This window comes from Anser anser (genome assembly GCF_964211835.1).
Source record: "Anser anser genome assembly, chromosome: 21".
Lineage (NCBI taxonomy): Eukaryota > Metazoa > Chordata > Aves > Anseriformes > Anatidae > Anser > Anser anser.
The window spans coordinates 2,689,089-2,708,618 of NC_139742.1; the positions used below are offsets into that span (position 1 = coordinate 2,689,089).

The window sequence follows — 19,530 nt, forward strand, 5'->3', positions numbered from 1 at the left end:
AAATTTATGCTGTTTATTTACAACTGGTTTTGAGCACAGAAACCTGCTTGAACTTGAAGGAACTGTAGCCACCAACACTGAGACTTCCCCATCCTGTCCTCGGTGTGGGATGTTCTCTCAACTTGTGAGTGAATGCAGAAGTCCTGGGGAATGTAGCAACAGCCTAAAGAACCCAACTTGCCTCTGCTCATGTCTGACTTACAAAGAAATGTGTGTTGTTTTTCTTAAATTTCTAACTCCAGTGGGAATCACTCGCTATATTAAGTACTGGGAAGAAATCTCCAGTGCTCTCCCCACACCCTCCCCCTGAGGCCTGCAGCAATCAGTGTGAGTTGGGCCGTGTTCAGATGTCCCCTGGTGCTTGCTCTTCTTGTCCCACATCTGTCGTTGCTGATAGCTCCACTTGGCTGGATAAATTAAGCTAATTCTTGCTTTATGTGAACTCTTCGGCTCAGTGCTAGCTGTAGGTGCTGTTGCCTCGAGGGGATTTGTCATCCAGCCAGAGCACTAAAGACAGTCCTGAAAGCTGCCTCCTGTGCTGAGCTGTCCCGGCCCTCTGATGTGCATCAGCAGCTGGTGATGCCTCCAGGCATGACCAGAGCTGGACAGCGCAAGCCTGGGGCCAGAAAAGTTTGGTGGCACCACCGAGGACAGCCGTGGTTGTGAGTGCTGTGAGTGTGACCTGTTCTCTGTGCACCCATTCTGCCTCCTGTTCTCCTCCATCACAGCCGTGAGCGTGCAGTGTTTGCCCAGGGAAGCTGTTCCTCTAACACAAACTGGTATTTTCGAGTGTCGGATCCCCAGGTCAGCATTTTGGGCAGAGGGACGTGTCCCCTCTCTTGAAGCCACCCAAAGCGAGCCTGGTTCCACCTCCAGAACCTCTCAGAAGTGGAAGTGAGAGAGACCTTCCCTGCAACGATCGTCTGGGCCTTTCATGCACATTTTGGTTAATGCAATTTTACAGAAAATGTTGCAGTTGACAGAGCTTCTTTCCTGCTATTGAAAGAAATTAATTATTTCAAATAAAACTCTAAAATGGCTTTTGAAGTAGAGGTAACGCTGCCGGCAGCCAGGTTGCCTGTTGAGCTGGAGATACTTAATTTTGGTTGAGATTAGTGGGATGTATCACAGGGAAGGCTTGTGGCAAGCCTTGGGAAGAATGGGAGTGAGTGCCCGTGAGAGCACTTGGAGCTCTTTTAGAAGATGGCGTGTGCTTTATAACCGCAGAGCTGCTCAGAGCAGTGGAAGAGGAGCACGTCTTGCTCAGCAGCAGTAGCAGCACAACTGAGTTCTGTTTTTCTGATGAGGGGATGCAAAACAGATGTAAGAGTCCCTCCAACATCGGTATCTATGGGTGGTTACAGCAGAGGAACCTCTCCCTGGGGAAGAGTGACCAGGGCTGGAGTACAGACTAACCCTCGAGGTGACCGAGGTCCTCTGGTTGCCCCTAACTGAGCCCATCCTGGTCTGCAGCCATCAAAGGACTCCTTTAAAAACCAAAGTGCCTTCAGCAGAGGTTAGGTCTCTGCGTGGGGCCTTCCCACCCCCTGCCAAGGGACGGGTGCACTTTGTCGGACACCCGCGTTGTGCTCCCCGTAGCAGCGATCGGTTCTGCTTGCCTGGCAGCTGGGGCAAGAGGACCGATCTGGGGCGGGATGCTGTTTTCCAGACAGGTGACTGCTCTGCCAGCCTGAGCGCATCGCTTCTTGCATTGCCCTGTGCTGTACCAGGAGAGCTGTTTCCCTTTGTTCGAACACGCAATTAATTTCCAAGTTCTGAATTCTAACTCCAAACTTCCTGGCAGCCGGTCCTGCTCCTGGAGCCTCGGTGTGAGCCGATGGGCTCGCGTTTGCATGGGCTGAAGGAGTCGTGGAAAACAGAAAAGCACCAGGCTTCCTGGGTATGCTAATTAGAGCCACTGGATTCGCTTTGTGACCTGTTCCATGGGGAGATGGCACTTAGTTCAGATGTACGAAGACAGAAAAAAAACCTTTGATGCGAGACTGAAAGTCTGTTCTAAATAATTTATCACAGCTTTCTTTCCTTGCTGCATTTTCTGTAGCTGAGTCCTGGACACTAAAACAATCTTTCCTTCTGTGCAGAAGAATGTAAAGCAATTATTGTACAATTTTAAAAGCAGAATTTTTTTTTTTTCGGCTTGCTTTCCTGCTGGCTGTGGTCTGCCCAGCTCCCCGGTTGGGCAGTGCAGGGTTCTGGCAGTGTTTCAGCTTCGTGTCTCTTTGTCCCATCCCGTTCTTACACTCACAAATCTTTTTTCACTGCAGAAGAGGGTCACACCCAGGGGCATCCTAATGCTCCTGTACTTGCATGTGCGTTTCCACAAGGGTTCATCTGGCTGTCTTAACCAGCCCCTGCCCCCTCCAACCCCCAGCCTTGTCCTAAGGAGTTAGCGCTGATCAGCCCCTAATACCCCAGGCTCTGTGCCTACAGTCCCACTGCTGTTTTGCTGGAAATGCAGCAGGAGAGGGGTGGCTTAGAAGAACCCAAGGTTTCACCAAGGTTTCACCTTGGGTGCTGAGAACACAGAGCTTGTTCCCTCAGCCCAGCACCAAGCGGGGAGGGGCAGGATCAGAGCAAGGTCCTGAGGAGTCGGGGCTGCGAGCTGCAGCTGCTGGGTGAACTCCAGGGGTGGTGCGAGAGGTTCCCCTGAAAGCCTTTGGCTTGGACGCCGGTGGTTGTGATTGCTGGGGTTTAGGCCCTTGAGTGAACATCCAGAAACACCTCCCAGTGACGAAGGAGCAGCGGGTCGAGCACCAAGCCTGCTTGGTGGCCCAGGCTGAGCCCTTGCAGGCTGCCAGGGTGACAAACAGGTGAGGACAGGTCACGGCTGCAGCCAGTGCTGCCGCGGGGCTCTGCCGGTGCCCCGGCTGCTGCGCTAAGGGGACAGATGTGTCCCGGCTCGGTCACTTGTGAACCAGGCGCACACTGAAGACAGGAAGCCATGGAGGAGGGAAGGTGTTCTGGGGACATGCGTTTGCAGGGCTCTGACTGCGGGCACGGTCCCTGCAGGGGAAGGGCCAGGGGCGCAGCCACCCCTGTGCCGGGTGAGGGGACGCTGCAGCGGGGCGCCCTTGAGCTGGGCAGTGGTGCCCTTGGGGCTGACCGACTGCACGGCTTGCTGCAAGCACAGAGCTCGTCCGGTTGCTCTGTTTCGCTGTTTGACTATCGGAGAAAGCTCCAGCAGGGTTTAGGGAAGAGGAGCGAGCCGCTGTTGCCCGGTGGCAGCTGGAAGCACCTTTTCAAATTTGCTGGGAGGCATCGCCCAGGCAGGAGCAGAGCGCTGATCTCGTGCTGTGCCGCGCTGGCTCGTGCGTGGCTGTTTGTGGTGGCTCCTGCTGCGGCTCCCTGGGTGCGAGCTGTAAGCCTGGAACGAGCTGGTCGTGCTTTGCTCTGTGGACTGGGGGCGGATGGGGGCTGCAGCAGCGCCCTGCGATGCTCCTTCCCTGGCAGACGTCATTTTCTCTGCGTGTTATTCCAAAATTAATCTAATCTTATTTATTCGTGCTCCCCTGACCTCCTCCAATGTGTGATTTTCCTTGCATGCCGCCCGAGTGCTGTGTTTAAGCTGTCAGGATGCGGGGGCTCTGCTGTGCCTCAGGGTTTAATTTACTGTTGCTGTGAGTAAGAGCCAGTAATAAAATCAGCAAACGAGAAATACAGCAAATATTTTCCTCTCCTGCAGGCGCTCCACGAGGCTGGACCAGCACCCGCTGTGCTGAACCTGGCCGAAGCATGGTGCCATGTGCGAGGTCTCACAATGGGACTGCGGCTTCCTGGAGGAGACTGAGCACGAGGCATTGGGGTTTTTAAGATGTTCAGTAAAAGTGACATTATGATGTGGCTTCTGATGGCACCAGGGCACAGACTTCCATTAGCGGTCCCTTCCTGACCCATGGCTGCTTCCTCTCCTGCTGGGTCTGGTGGGGTTTGTCCCTGTGCTCCTTGTCCCCAGCCTCTCCTTGGGTCACGGAGGGTCTGACCCTGTTTTGGCTTTTATTTGTGCTTTGTTATAAATAGTGCTGTGAGCCCTCAGGGCAGCTGTGCCCATGTCCCCTTCCCGTGCCTGGGAGCCACTTTGGGAAGTGAGGATGGGGCGCAGCTGCCTGCAGGCGCTGGCTGCAGAAGCTCAATGCAAGGAACCATTTCCTCCTGCACCCGGGGTGCTCCCTGAGAGCAGGGAAATGCTGGCACAGCCTGCCCGCCTCAGCCTGGGGCAAGGGGCGCTGCCGCACCCCCTTTCCTGACTCAAGTCAAGATATTTAGGGGAAAATGTGGGACTAGCAATTGCAATAAAATTATTTGCCTGTTGCTATAATATATATATATATATGTAAAAACCAAAAGTGTTATTAGTATGTAGCCTGGTTTTAGAAGTAACTATATACTATAAATCTATTTAATTTTGTATCAGGATTTTTCCTGGAGACACTTTACACCCTGCAGGAGCAGCCCTGGGCAGTGTTTCAAGTGCCGGGAACGCACGGGGGCCTGAGTGTTTCTGAGAGCAAGCGCGGCGTTTTCACAGGTAATTGGCAGAGCCACCGTCACCGTCCTCCACAACGGCCGGAGCCAGCAGGGACAGCTCTTAATTAAATCTCACGCCGTTGGGGGGTGAAGGACAGGAATACACTCTCTGTCACGACGCAGACAGGGTTACCAGCGGGGAGTGATGGCTTTGTCCGATGTGGCCTCGATACAGAAGCGCCCGTGCTGAGCCTTGCTCCCCTGCACAGCGCTGAGCAGGAGTCAGCACCCGTGAGCTGCAAGCACTAACGATGCTCCTGGAAGTACGTGGCTCTGGAAATCTCGTCTTTAGCTGTGGCGTCTGTCAGGGAGGGCAGGCGTAGCAGCACCAGCGGTTGACGCTGTCCTTTCAGGGATGAGCACAGCTCTGCATTAGAGCACTCGAGCGCTGTATAATTTGGGATCAAAAAGCACACAAAGTGGGCATTAATTATAAATGTACCATAAATGACACATTTTTTTTCCTCGAAGAAAACACACTGGCTGTGATGCATGGCCCCAGAGGAGCGTGTCAAATAAGGCTGGCGCGTGGTTCGAGCAGCCCTGACCTGCCTGCGTGTCCTCATGCTGCACGGGGCGAGCTCCGAGCAGTGCCCGTGCCCTGTGTATGAGCACAAAGCCACCACGGGGACTGCTGGGGGTGAGCGTGGGTGGCCCCAAAAGCTCTGCTTGCCCCTGGTGTCAGTGCCGGGGTGCCCTGCATCCTGCTGTGTCTGGGCAGGCAGAGCAGGGTGCTTTTTGTATCAGCTGGCGCGAGTGGGGTGCTGACTGTGCCCATGGCTGTATTTGCAACCTAAATAAACTTTTACTCTATCTTGGGCATGTGTGCACCCACCTCCACGCAGCTGGCATCTGGTGACCCACCTGGTGTGGGTCTGTTCCTCTGGTGTGATTGGGCTGGCCCAAATTAAGCACTGAATTAGTTGGAGGAGGCTGGACGGTGACTGCTCGTCATGCTGCGGAGCTGGGGGATACTCAGGCATCCCCCACACCACTGCCCCATGGCTTAGCCATGGCACCAAGTCTCCTGGTGGCTGTAAAACCCCTCCCTTCTGCTTATTTCCTTGCTGGAAATAGAAAGCTTTTAACAAAGCAAAGATCAGAAAAGCTTTTAGAGCAGCTCTGGTGAAGCGGTGCGCCTGTGGGATTTGGGGGTAATGAGGCGTGAGAGCCATTGCGGCGGCGGTGGTGCAGCCTCGCGGGTCGGTGCCCGGGCTGTGGCTGAGGGCGCTGGCGCGGGGCCACCCAGCCTGGGCAGCTGCAGCCGCTGGTTGAGGCTCCTGCTGCGGGACGTGCTGGGCGGTGAAGATTTTGGTTCCCAAAAGCAGAGGGGAGAGCTGAGCCTTGCAGGAGTGTTAGGGAAGCGTGCCCCTTTTTGGGGCTCTTTTTCCCAGGAGCAGTGCACCTTTCAGTATGCTCCATGGGTCAGAAAGCTTTTCTAGGTGCCTGAGAGCTGCCAAAATTAAATGGAGCTGGTGTCAGCTCTGCAGCCGTTCCCCAGTGCAAAACGGGTGGCAGGAGAGCGCCTCAGCTCCTCTCCCTCGCAGCAAAACAGGAACGGTGAGTGGGGTTCTTTGAGCTGGCAGGTAAAGGACGACTTAAAACATCACCTGGCTCGCGTGGCTGTCAGTGCCCTCAAGCACTGGGATCATGTGGATTTGGGGAGCCGAGCCTGCCACCGAGCTCTCAGCACAGTGCCTGCCGGGGCTCTGGAGAAGGCCGGAGCGTGGGCACGGGCAGGGCCTGGAGCAGCTCTGCTCCCCAGTGCCAGAGTCGGGCTGGATGGGGCGCTGCGGGGAACCAGATGGGCTGGCTGCAGGGTTTGGCCAGCTGTGAAGCTGAGCTGGGGGTTGAAGGCAACTCCTCTTGGGGCCCTGAGCCCGGGCTGTGGCCGTGCTGCTCTGGGAGCTGCTGATGTTGCACAGAAGGCAGGGGTAAAGGTGGGAACGCGGAGCCCCAGCAAGAAGCCTGCCAAATCCCCCCAGAGCAGCTCCCACCCGGGGACCCTGCACGTGTCCCTGCTGCAGGCAGCCCATGCTCCTGTGGGACCCTCTCCCTCCTCCCAAAATCTGGCCCTGGGCTGCGTGTGCTGATGCGCAGGGAGGGAGAGCACCGTGCGGGGGCTGCGGTGCCCCGGGGGAGCCCTTCTCGGGGCCACCCATGTTCTCCCCAACACGCGGCCGAGCTGGGACCCAGTGGGGTGGGCGCCGTGTGAGTGCTCTGCGTTGCCAAACTAGGTCATGCCGTGAACTCGAGCGATGTGGCAGGCAGAGCTAAAAATACAGGCAGAGCCGAGCGTTTCCCCAGCAGCTGTGAAGGGCTGTGGCCCCGCTGGGTCGGACCTTGGCCGCGATCCCGGCCCCATCCAGGAGGGTCACCGGGGCCCTTGGGCTGCTGTAGCAGGGGCTGATTTAGGAGCAGGTAATGGAAAAGTCCCTCTGGGGCTGCAGGTCCAGAATCTGTCCCCCAAAAATGCGTCTCTGCTGGTGGCGTCTTTGCCAGGCAACTCGCAGCCTGGCTGTTTGGAGAGACCCTCCTGTGAGCCCTGGGTGTCTCATCCCCAGCGCCTCATCTGCCCCAGAAAGCAGCCTCAGCTTCCCTCTGTTATAAATGTGTAAACCATTAGTTATTAGAAAATAATGCGGAGGAGCAGGAGGAACAACAATGTAACCCAAGCCTGACGCAAAATCTCAGCCAGCCAAATTTTGTTCCCTTAGGAGAGTGCCTTTGTTGTAGTGTCACGCTTAGGGAGGGCACCAAGTGGACGGGGACAAGTGGCCTGCGGCGTGCTGCTGGGACGAGCCCGGCTGGGTCCTGCACTGCGCAAGGAAGAGCTGCTGGAAGGTGGCGGGCTCGAGCCCAGCCCCAGGGCTTGCAGTGAGCCCACGTGGCTGCTGCCTGCAGCTCAAGGGTTTTGTCTGTCCCCTCTTGGGGACTTCGGTTGTTCCCTTTGGGACTTCAGCTGTCCCCTCTCTGGCCACCTCTCGTGCTGCAGAAAAGCACGGGCAGCACAGTCCTCCACCTCTGGTTTCTGTACCTGGGGCCAGAGCCGTGTTGCTGGCGTACTGCAAAAGCAATTCCCTCCCCTAATGATGTCTAGATTTTTTTGCATCATAGCTTTTTTGGATGAAACGTCTCCCTCGTTGCTGTTTGAAAGCTGGCCTATTTTAATACTGCCAAGTGAAAATGGGTTCGTGCACAGAGAAGATCCCAGTTGCTCTATACAACTTCGCTGTTGTAATTATTCACTGCCAGTCCTTCTGCTTCCAGCAGCTGTATAATTCATCAGCTGTGTTTTGTGCTCATTTCTCAATCAATGATGAAAACATTGATTAGTGTCAGGCTGGGACCAAATCCTGCAGAATCCCTCTACATCGTCTCTGTTCACTGATGACTCCTTGTTTGGAGATGGGTTTGCAGCTCTCCATCCATTTAATGAGGGTTTTATCAAGATTGTATAGAGCTAAATTTGTAATTAGGATGTCATATGATATTAAGTCAAACACATTGCCAAAAGCTAAGCAAATAATGGCTACATGGTAACCTTTATCTACAAACTCACAATTTTCTCAAAGGATGAGACGAGGCTCATTTGACAAGACATTTTCCATTAGACCACACGGAGTGTATTTTTAATCCGTGAGTTCGATATTAATTGGATCCTGCATGTCCTCTCCATTTTTCAATCTGAACGTCACGCTGGACCAACCGATTTTTAACCAGGGCGCCCGTCTCACCCGCCGAGCACCACGTTGGTTCCTGCCAAACTCGGCGCGTCCCCAGGCTTTGGGCTTTTCAGAAGCGAGTGAACGGAGGGAGCTCGGCTCAGCACACTGCCCTCAGGTGCAAACCGTGTGGGTCTGCTGATTCAGAAACCCCACGGGTGCCATCTGCGATGCTCTCCGGTGTTGGTAGACCAGAGAGTAGTTCATCATCTTCGTGCCTCACGTTCCCATCCTTACTAAAGGCAGCAGAGAGGCAGTGTGTGCCTTGTCACTGGCAATGCACCTCTTCATCTAGAAATGCCACGGCTCCTCCGTGCTCGGGGGCTTTCAAAGTTCGACTGGGTGAGCCCTGAGCGAGGCGGTGTCATGCCAACACCTGCCCTGAGCAGGAAATCAGACTGCAGACACCCAGAGGCTGTTCCTGGCCAAAATCTTCTTATGCTTCTCTAGGTCTATGAAACAGACCTGCAACCTCATTAACGCTTCTCTTGTTTCTACAGAGAACAACTTGTTACTGCTCATGGCTTTGCCAGCCATGGGTTCTGCTCTGTCTACCTTCCTCTACCAATATCTCTGCTTCATAACTCACTCTGGTGACCACTATATATTGATCGGTATCTATTACTTTCTTCCTCTTCATATATATTGTCATTTTGCCTCCAGTGGCTGCTTTCAGGTTACCAACTTTGAGGATTGGCTTTCAGCCAAAGTTACATTTTCTCGACTGTGCAGTACCAGCTTTTTTGCCCTATTGTAAGTTCTTCTGAAACTGCTGATTTTCCACTCAGAAGTTGTTGGTTTTTCCCCTTCAATTTCCCTCATAACTTTCACCGTCATTGTGAAGTTTGCGAAGCTGCTGGTTTCACGGGTACCGACAAGCCGTACCAGTCCATGGCAGAGTTACGTGACTCCGGAGCACCCTGGAGTCAGCAAAGTGGGACGGAGCAGCCGTGCTGAGACATCCAGCCTGCCTGGAGCCCAGGAGAGGCTCTGCTCCCTCCATCGCACCCGACACAGTGCCTGAGCTGCCCTGTCCATGCTGGGATGTCTCTGCCCACCCTGGCAGCCTGGTCCGCTGCTTCACCATCCATAGTGTTAAGCGCTTTTTCTTTTTGTCTAACCTGAATTTCCCTGTGGCAGTTTAATCCCGTTGTTTCTTATCCTGTCCTGCCTTTTATCTAACTGGAGCATGTTGCTGTGGCTCTCCCCAAGTCTTTACTTCTCTGGGGTGAGTCGTTCCCTCTTTCAGCCTTTGCTCATAGGCTGTGCTTCTGCACCATCTCATCCCTCCTTGTGCTCCCTCTGCGCCATCTCCAACTGGCCCACGTCCCCTCCACTGCCAGAACTAGGCCAGATCCTCCACCTGGTGCCACACCAGCCCTGCGCAGGCTGCACACGATGGCACATTTCTGTGCCAGTTCTCATACTGCCACATTCACCTCTTCCGCACGGGCACACCGCTGTCGGCTCCAGTTCAGCTGAAATTTTGCAGTAGCATCCAGCTCCTTTCCTGCAGAACGGTGACAGATTCAGCTGCTGCCCATGACAAGCCCCTGGCCAATCTCTCAGCCCCTCTCTGGTTTCACTGTGAACCACTGGGGCTGCTCTTCTCCCTCCCTGCAAGGCAGCTTGGAAGTGGGGCACGGGCAGAGAGAGCAGAACACGTAACCCCCTCCTACTGCGCGCACACACTGCATCCATTCCTTTCCCATGCCCTGGGTTATTTTATTTGCAAATGTGGAATTTGTTATCCTTGCTACCAGGATCTAACCTACTGGCTCTTTGCTGCCTGCATCTTCGTGTGATGCCCCAGCTGAAGCAGATGGCTCCTATCTTGGTACATCCTTGCCGTGGTCAGGAGCTGCTGAGAGCCCTGAATGTGTGCGCAGCTGCTGGGTGAATCTCCCCGTGCTGCCCAGAGCCACTTCTTGTCGTCAGTAAAGATGCAGGTACACACTTTAGGCCAGTAGAGAGCTATGGAAAGCACTGCAAACAAAAACACACACCATAGCACAACATAGCAAAGCCCAGCTCTCCTCTTTTCCTCACCTCCCTTTCAGTTTCTCACTCCTTCTGCCATAACCGTCGCAAGTAGTTCCCTTCCGCCCACCCGGAGGGAAAGGCTAAATGCATCCCTTATCATCCTCCAGCTGAGCTTTCTGAGTCATCTTCCCTGTACGTTTCTGCATGCTTCTCTCTGTGCTCTTTGGCCTCGCTCTGTGCAGGATCAGTCCCCACGTTCTCTGCTGCTCCCTTGCACGGCCTCGTGACAGGCAGAAGTGCCCGTGTCGGAGCAAGGTGGGCTCTGCCGTGCCCTGGGCTGTGCACAATATGGATGCCGCATTTCCAGCTCTGCCTGAATCCTTTTGCCAACAGCAATTGCAAATGTGCAAAACAGCTGGAAATGGTTTCATGTCTGTATGCAGCACCTTTAGATATAGCGAGGGTTGTACGCGGCGCAGGGTGGGATTGGAGCAGAGCTTCTGTATTTAGATGTTTACAGAGACACATGCACACAAACTCTCCTTTAACAGCAACATTTCTTCTTCCATCTTAAACATAACGCAGCCACCTCAGACTTCAGTGTTTCTTCTGCTGTGCTGCACCAAAGTCAGGACAAAGTCAGACTGTTATTTTGCCAAACAGTGAAGTATTGAGATGTGGATGGAGCAAAAACTGAGTAATCACTGAATCATTGAGCAATCAATTACCATCTGGTCTGTTCCTGGAGCTGTTTCGGGAATCCCGACCTTGAGGAACCTCCTTCGTTTGGGCCAAGTCCTGCACCTCCACGGCTGCTGAATGGCCCCTGCCGGTGCTGGAGGCCCCTGGGAGCAAGGCCTGTCTCTGGTAGGTGCAAAATTGGCTTCCTTTCACCAGGACGGGTGGTACAACAAGGGAACACATCACCTTGGGAGGGGGTTTCCCATCCAGGACAAGTGTCACAACTTGTCTAAGCAAAGCTGCTCTGGTATAGGTGAGAGTCATGTCTCAAGGAGGCAGCAAGACCAAAGTCCTCCAGAGGGCCTTTGCTTCCACACTTGAGGGGCTGCATAGGGGAGAGGTTAAGGAATATTTTCCCTGCATGAAACATCCCCGTTGTTGTTTCCTTTGTTATGTTGATTGGCTTTATTTATCGCAGTTTATTCTGAAGGAGTGGTTTATGTCAATGTGAAGGCACTAACTTAACCAACAGGAATGAAATGATGTTACCATCCTGCTCGGATCTTCCCTCATGCTATAGCTGATGCTCTTCTGTTGGGTTTCTTTTATTTATCCCTACCTGCTGTATTACTGTAAGAAAAGAAGATGAAATTATTATTATGCTGCTCTTGAAATGCCCACTGTCTTGCTGGCAGCTCTCCTGGTTCAGAAGTAAGGGGTCTCATCCAAATTGTTTGTCTCCTGGGCAGTGACTTCCCTTGCAGAGCTGTAGGAGCACACCTTTGAAACGATCCCAACCAAGCGACTAATGCAGACTGTAACAATCTCCTGTGCTGTCACTGTAGCCTTTGTTTTGGGTCCTTGGCAGCTCCTCTTACCTGTATTGATTGCATGGTTGCCCGAAAGTGTTCAATGCCAATGCTGGCATGAACTCCTCTGGTGGTAGCATTAGCATTAACTGTAGAAACTCACAGACAATGATGCAGTGGGGCACGACGGGGCTCTCATGTTCCTTTGGGCTCCTGACGGGTTAGGCAGTGCGGGGACCTACTGCGTGCTCCCAGCCTGACCCCCGCACAGGCCTGGGAGCTGCTGCGAGGTCAGGCTGCCTCTGAGCACCGCTGCCAGCCCAGCTCGCCCCTCGTGTCCTCGTGCTCTTGGGCTCAGTAAACAGCCAGAAAACTAACTTGGCAGAGAGGAACAAGGGTTTTCTGCTGGCACGAATGGAAAGTGGGAAGGTACGGCCAGGGAGGCAGGGGGTAGGACGGAGCAATGGGAAGCACTCTGACTATGTTCAAGATGGAGTTTGGGAAAGGACAGAGGGAACTGAGAAAAGACGGAAGGGTTTATGTGATGGGATTGGATGTAGTTTTGTCCTCTCTTAAATGCCTGAAGTGCATTATTATTAACATTATTATTACTATTATTATTACTATTATTTTATGAATGGGTCTGCACGTATATCAACAAGGCTACACATGGGACTGAGTCTGCCCGACTCCAGCCTACCTGGCGCCAGGCATGGCTTGTATTTATAACATTATTTTAGCATTCCTGGGCCATGTTTTAAGGCAGGTTTGTTCAGTGCTTCACATTGCAAGCCCTTAGTCCAGACTGGGCGTCTCAGTCTATTGCAATAAAAATGGAGTAAATAAGAGGTATGGCTGAGTGACGAGATTTCTGTGTGGTTCGCATGTGAGCTTTTGTCACCTGGCTGTTGTAATGCCAGTGAGACCTGGATGGAGGCAGCTCAAGATTTCAGCCAGCAGAGTAATAGCTAATTGAGTGTATTTCAATCATGAGATCCACAGAAGGAAAGCAAACTCCACAGAGTAGAAGGAAATTGCATCTTAGAGTAATCTGAATGTGGATAGATAATTAGGCCTATATTTCATGGGAACATTTGCTGGGCAAGATAATGAAAAGGCGGGCAACATAATTTTCTTTAAGTAGTGTGATGCCTCCCGCTAGGGCCAGGGTGTGCCAGCGCTGGTGCTGCAGTGCAGTGGGAGCCTGGGAAGACATCACCTGGCCAGAGGAGCTGTTCCATGGCACTGCCAAGCTGAAGCCATCCTCCCCACCTCTAATGTCTGCTCAGAGAAAGCTGGTAAGGCTCCTGCACTGCTCTCGAATAAGAAGGCAAACTAAATCCCACAGCCTCGTCATCTTCCTCTCACTCAGAATGGCAGCCACAGCAAAATCTGCTCAGGTTGTGTTTGTCTAGACAGACGCAGGTCAATTCAGTGCTAACATGGGAGACCCCAGTGGGAGGCCAGGCTTGGAAGAACTTCTGCTCTGAGTCACTCCGATCCGGGCTGGAGGACCGGCAGGGGCTGACGAAGCGGCTCTGCAGCTGAGGTTCAAATGAGATGCAGCCTGGTTGTCCATGCTCAGGAAATCCCTCGTGTGAGAAGATGATGCTGGTGCTGAGCATTGCCCTGAGCGCTGGCTCCACATGCTGCTAGTGGGTTGCTGCACCCACCCCAAAAGGGTGCACCAGCCCTCAAATCCCCACCTCCAGCTATGGCAAAAACTATGGAAGCAAAGCTCTAAGGCCTTTTTCAGTGTTGCTTTTTCCAAATTTGGGATGGGAAGGTTCTGCTTGTCCACATCCTCCACACCAAGATAAGCATGTATTCTCCCTTCCAAATCTCCACTTAGGAGTAGGGGGGCTCCTGTCTTGGCCTTGCTACAGACCTTGCTGCCTCATGCAGGAGCAGGGAGATAATGTAAAATAATATTTGGCTTCTTCCTAATGCTGTCAAAATGAGAAGGTTTGGGCAAGTGCAGTGACTTAGGAGGGTGGAGGAGAGGGTTTCCTCTCTGTAACATGTAATCAGGGTGAGTGATCAAGGTCTAAGAGGGTCTGACTTCCCCTCCTGCCAACACTGCACTCATTAGCGCATCAGGGCTGGTACATGTCACATAACAGAAAGAAAGGCTGAGAGGTTGTATCCAGCCCTGATAATTACTGGGTAGGTCTTTTACTATAAATAGCCAGGAGTAAGTTGGCCTTAAGATGGGTCTGAGTGTTCTGTATCTGAGCTGGTTCAGAGGAGCTGCTCATCCAAAGATCAGAGCTATCTTTGGGACTGTATTTGAACAAGCTCTTATTTTCTAACGCCAAGTGCTTTGCCGTTTAGGAACAGCTCTGTCCAAGTGAATCTGCACAAGGCAAACCCATTCTTGGGTAACTGCAACTTGCTAGCTATTGATACTGCTTCTGTGATGTATTGCCTAATTTTAATTATGCCAGTTTTGGGAAAGTTATTTTCTTATAGTGCCTCATTAGAGTGAGGTTTCTAATCAATGAATTCAAAAGGAACATCTTGAAGTGACTAAATTAGCCAAGTGGGAAGTTAGCTAGGTGATATTTCAGTGACCTCCTGGTACCTGGGAGACTTTGAGCTTCTCATTGCAGTTGGACACAATAAGCATTGTCCTCAAACTCTTTTCATGCACTGCTATACAGATAAACACGGACAGCTCCTCCGGCTCCCCCACCACCATGGATTTATTGCTGTCTCTCAGGACTGTTGTGACTTGTCAGAAGAGCTGAACTGGGACACTATGTTTATGGACAGTTTGTCTCTTTTCAGGACAGCGCTTTGCCCCTCCATTAACACCATGCTTGGGACAGTTTTGCGCAAAAAAGCAAAAACAGGGGGCTAAAAATGTCCCTGCCTGAGCCAGTCCTCTCTGCACTTCTCTGATCTCAGCACTTCCCCTGCTTGGGAGGCGCCTCCACCTCAGGCTTGCACTGTGGCATTGTGCAACCCTGGGAAATGTCCCTGGGGGTGGGGGTCCCACACCTCCACGACACTGCTGCCATGTTATTGTGCCCTTTCTGTTAACTAAATAACTGTGTTATCTGCAGGGACCACCAATGTTCATGGTCTTAGGACCAAAGAAATTACAGTCATCTCACACGAGAACAGCGTTAAATATCACGCTTTGTCCTGTTTTTATGCTTACCATACTGCTGAGTCGCTTCCCGTCAGCCTCCTGGGTTTGTACTGCATCCAAAGCAGCAAACAGACTGTGATGCACAAGTGCAGCTTGGGTGGGGACGGTATTCAGCTGAACCTGGGAGAAAAAGAGGCCATTTCTCACGATAAGGCTTCAGAGCCCAGTGCAGTGCTCTGAAGTTCGGATTGTTTTTCTCCTGTGTGCATATCTTTGTAATTATCTGGACTGGATGTCCTGAGCCATTTTATTACCTAGTTTTTCACTATCATGAGGTCTTTGTATATTCTTCAGTATCTCATGTATTTATGACCCTGAATATCGTAGCATCATCAGCAAGTTTTGTCATTCCTTTTTTTTCAACTCCTTTTCAAGATTATTTACAAATACGCCGAAGAGTGCAGACCCCAACACAGGTCTTGTGGGGCTCCATTCAAGAGCTCCCTCTGTTCAGGAGCCTGACTATTGATAGCTATTTTCTGAGAAATCCTTTAACCAGTTATTTATCCATTTTAAGCCCTTTCTGTTAATCCCATGATAGCTGTGTTTCTGTAAGAAACTCCTGTGACAGACCTTTTGGGAATCTAGGCAGACTATATCTCATGATCATTGACTCCTTTAAGGAACTGTAATAGCTTTATGAGGCATTCCTGTATTCAAGAAAAACCACCTTTTTTTTTCTTTTTTCCCCCCCTCCAATTTCAGATGCATCCAAGTACACACTAATCATATTCTTTACTATAGTTTCTATCAGTTTGTCCAAGTGCAACCTCAGACTTCATGGTCTGTAATAACCCCAAACCCTTCCCATTTGTCACCTGAGAGCTCTCGGACATGGAGGCTGTTATGCACAGTGATTACATGCTACAATTAAGTAATTAACACTGTTTCATCCCCGAGTTCCTCATCCTGAGCACTTAGGTGAATGCCACCTCAGCCTTGTGAATTTTGCACTCTTTGGTTTGGCTATTTACTCCTCAACTTCTGCCGACAACTTGAATGTGAGCTAAATCCTGTGCCACGTCCTTACAAAGATTTCGGGTACAGAAGTTTCTCTGAGCTTGTCCTCACCGGCTACAGCTGCAAAACATTCACTTTGTTCTTTTGTTCTGACCTTATCTCCTTCGAGTGCTCCTGTTGCACCATGGCCAACTTCTGACTCCCCAGCAAGCTTCTTGTGCTTCGTGAGTTTGAAGAATAGTTATTGTTATTTGCCTTTGCCTTTTGCAGCTTGTTCTTATAACTTTTTTTTTTTAATTATTATTTTTTGCTCACCTTAATTCTCTTTTTGAATTTAACTTGACAGGGTACACATTCTTTTGTTTGTTCAGACAAAAATGACTTTTCTAAACATGAAAAGATTGTATCCTTCCAAGTCTGAGAGTCATCAGACCATCTCAGACCACCTCATCTCAGCTTGATCAAAGGACCTAACAAGGTCCAGGACATCGGGGTTTCCTACTAGACAAGTGTGTGGTTTTGTTGTTGTTTTGTTTGAAAGGATTCTGTAACACCAGATTTTTGAAGTGTGACGCATTTATATAGATAAAAATCATCAGTGGCCAGGATGAATTTTGTCTGTCTTGGGCTTGGGGTATTTCACCTTCGCTGGTACAAAGAGGCGAGCATTTCTCTGGCCAGCTACAATTATTTTTGAAGCTGTTTTGGGGTGTGCTCCCTTAGGGTGAAGTGAGCTCAGCAGGGAGCCCCAGAAGTAGATGTCTGGGGTCTGGGCAGAGGGACCGTGATGCTCCCTGCCTCCTCGGCCTGCTTGCCTACGTGTGTGCGTCTGGAAGGCCTGTTGCCATGGAGAAGCGATGGGGAGCCGTCTGCCTGGCTCGCCTGACTTTTTTCCTAGCACGAAGCAAAGGCATTTCGCCAGCCTTAATGAGCCGAAGGCGTTTGGCACACTGGCTGCATCCTCATCTTTGTCACACTGGGGTACGCAGACCCCCAAATACTGGGAGAAACTCAAAGGCAGGGAGGAAAACTCAAATGTGGGTGAGGAAGGGAGCAGAGAGCAAGAGAGAAACCGCAGAGATGGGCCGCTGCTTGGGTGGGCTATGGAGTGATGGGGCTGGGCCCTTCTCAGGGGTGCACAGGCTGAGAGGCAGGGGGCGTGAATTGCAACAAGGGAAATTACAATTAGAGACATGGAAAAAAAATCTTTCCCTGTGAAAATGGTATATTTCTGAGACAGGGACAGGAGTGGTGGTGGCATCTCCATCATTGGAGATCTCTAAAATCCATCTGCCCAAGCCCTGAGCCACCAATGTGCCTTTGAAGTGAGCCCTGTGTTGGACTGGACCTTCAGAGAGATGGAAGAAGGAGAGTTTCAAAGAGCTCCAGGAGGCACAGATGTGGGAGACAGTGGTCTGAAAATGGGGTGAAGGTGGAGACATCCCTGCTTTTTAATTTGGGGAATTGACACTACTGAACGCTGCTTCCCTCACTGCAACTGATTGTATGGCTCACATTCTCTACAGTTTTGTTTTTATAAGGTGCTCCCTAAAAAACAGGTGTATTCTGTCTTACTTTCTGTTGTAGAAACACTTTGGTGGCATGACTATACAAGAAAGAAGGGGACTGGGGCTTGAGATTGTTAGGAGCAGAAATTTAATGGGAGTCCTCTTCTGTGGGAAGAAATTCAATATATTGATGCTGGGTTCTGTTTTGTACCTGAACAATGTCACCAATAGCAACTTTGGGGTATTTCCAGGTAGATTTGATGGGGATTATGTCAGGGGTAGGGTAGAAAATCTGATGATTTATTGTTTGTTTGCATTTAAAAAAAAAAAGCCGTTGCAAAAGCTGGCAAAATATTTAAACATATAAAAATATTATGAAATAAAGAACATTTTTCCTATATTTCTGAAAAAGAAAAGGGGCGGAAAGCACAGTTCAAAGGCTTAGGCTGAGTTTATTTATAAAGCATTCCCACGTATTTCTCTTTTCTCCCTTGCTGTGACAGCGTGTGCACCTCTAGATCTGTGTCTCTGTTTTCAGTGGTGTGAAGCAAGGCTGGTCATCAAATTAGATGAGCAGCTCTACCACACTTACTTCCGACACAAAGGACTGAGGCGTACCTGCCCTAAAACCTGTTCTCCAGTATTAGCACATTGGATTGAGACTGCAATGTTTAAAGCTGTCTCATCATTCAGTTCAATGCTGGGTAACAGCTGTGCCCCGTTCATCCTGCTCGGGTTGCAAACCCCCAGGAGGAGCCTGACCCTTGTCTGCAAGGGCAGCTCTACTGAGCGAACAGGACACGGCGCCCAGCGCTTTTGGTGGCACTGACGGGGAGGCTGATGTCACTTAGTACCTCTCCTTCAGTCAGCTGGTCTAAGCTAAAAAGCATGGTGATGTCTTCATTCTGCACCCAGGGAACTTTTTCTGCTCACCGCTGGTATATAAGCAAAGATACATTTCTGCAGATTTGTTATTCACATATCGTCTGTACAGGTCCTTGTGTCTGTACACGCCAGAGGAGCTGGGTTTTCTGCTCTCTGTATGAATTGCTTTGTTTTTCAAGTGGTAGGTTAATAGAACCAAATAGTTGCATGAAGACTTGAACAAATTAAGTCTGCTTTCTTGCAGATTTTACTTTGGAGTCTATGGAGAGAGAGAGGGCTGAAGTTGTGTTTTTTTTTTTTTTCCCAAACTTTCAGTCTCTTCCATACAAGGAAGGCTTGCAGAGTCAGTGGGACAGCCCAAGTGCTTTTTCTGCATATACTGTGAATAATAATTAAAAATGAACCGTCCCCACTGACTCAGGTGCCCTGAAAGCAGATTTTTATCTACTCTCTGCAGGAAAAGCACTTTTCCAGACCCTCCTTGGGCTCAAGGCATACATACGTGAATTGACAATGTGTCGGGGCTTTGCTGGGGGAGCAGCAGGTCAGAAGGGAAGCTCCTCGCCCTGGGTTTGTTCTCTAGCAGCCGGTGACCCCGAGGAAGGCGTTTGCTGTGGCGGGTGGCAGTGGGGACGAGGAGGACTCCGCCGAGGCCCCTCGTGGCTCTGCTGCCTCTGGTCACCTCTTGTGCCCCCGCGGGCGCTGTTCTGGGCTGGTGGCAAACGTTCCCCGCGAGGCTGAAATTAACAGAGGAGAACGCCTGTTTGCATCGACCCTTCCGAGGTGCAGCCTGACGGCAGGACTCCCGTGGCCAGGCCTGACCCGCGGTCCCCATCTGCTCAGCCCGTGGGGGGCCCAACTCGGGGTCCCCTCACGGCCCCGGCTCGGGGTGCGAGGGCGGTCTGTGGAAACCAAAACCCCCATAAAACCTCCTGCTTTGGCCCAGCGTCCACCTGCGGCCAGGGCGGCTCCGCTCCCCTCAGAGCAGGGCGGCGGCCCGAGGTCGAGCCGGCTGCAGGTGACGGAGCCGTTCCCTGCCGGGAGCGCGGGGAAGCGCCCCCCGGCCCCGGCCGCCCTCGGGGGCTGCAAATTCACCTCAGGTCCGAGCAGAAGCCGGCGGGGGCTCGGCTCAGGGCCCCTTCCCGGAGGGCTGCCCAGCCCGAGGCGTCCGCTGCCAGCCGCCGGGAGGAGGCGGGGGCGGAGGAGGGAGCCGGCGGCCAAATATAGCGGCGCTTCCTGGGCGGCGGGCAGCGCCCGGGCCCTCCCTCCTGCCGCAG

General features: G+C 51.8%; 1 long non-coding RNA gene across 1 annotated transcript; it reads right to left on the minus strand.

Annotated features, from left to right (window-relative positions):
* Positions 1-104: 104 nt before the first annotated feature.
* LOC310884859 lies at positions 105-19,501 on the minus strand. The gene is made up of 4 exons (XR_014574434.1): positions 19,349-19,501; positions 18,756-18,990; positions 14,910-15,020; positions 105-4,933 (listed from the first exon to the last, which is right to left on the minus strand). It is a non-coding gene; the product is annotated as an uncharacterized lncRNA (long non-coding RNA).
* Positions 19,502-19,530: the final 29 nt, after the last annotated feature.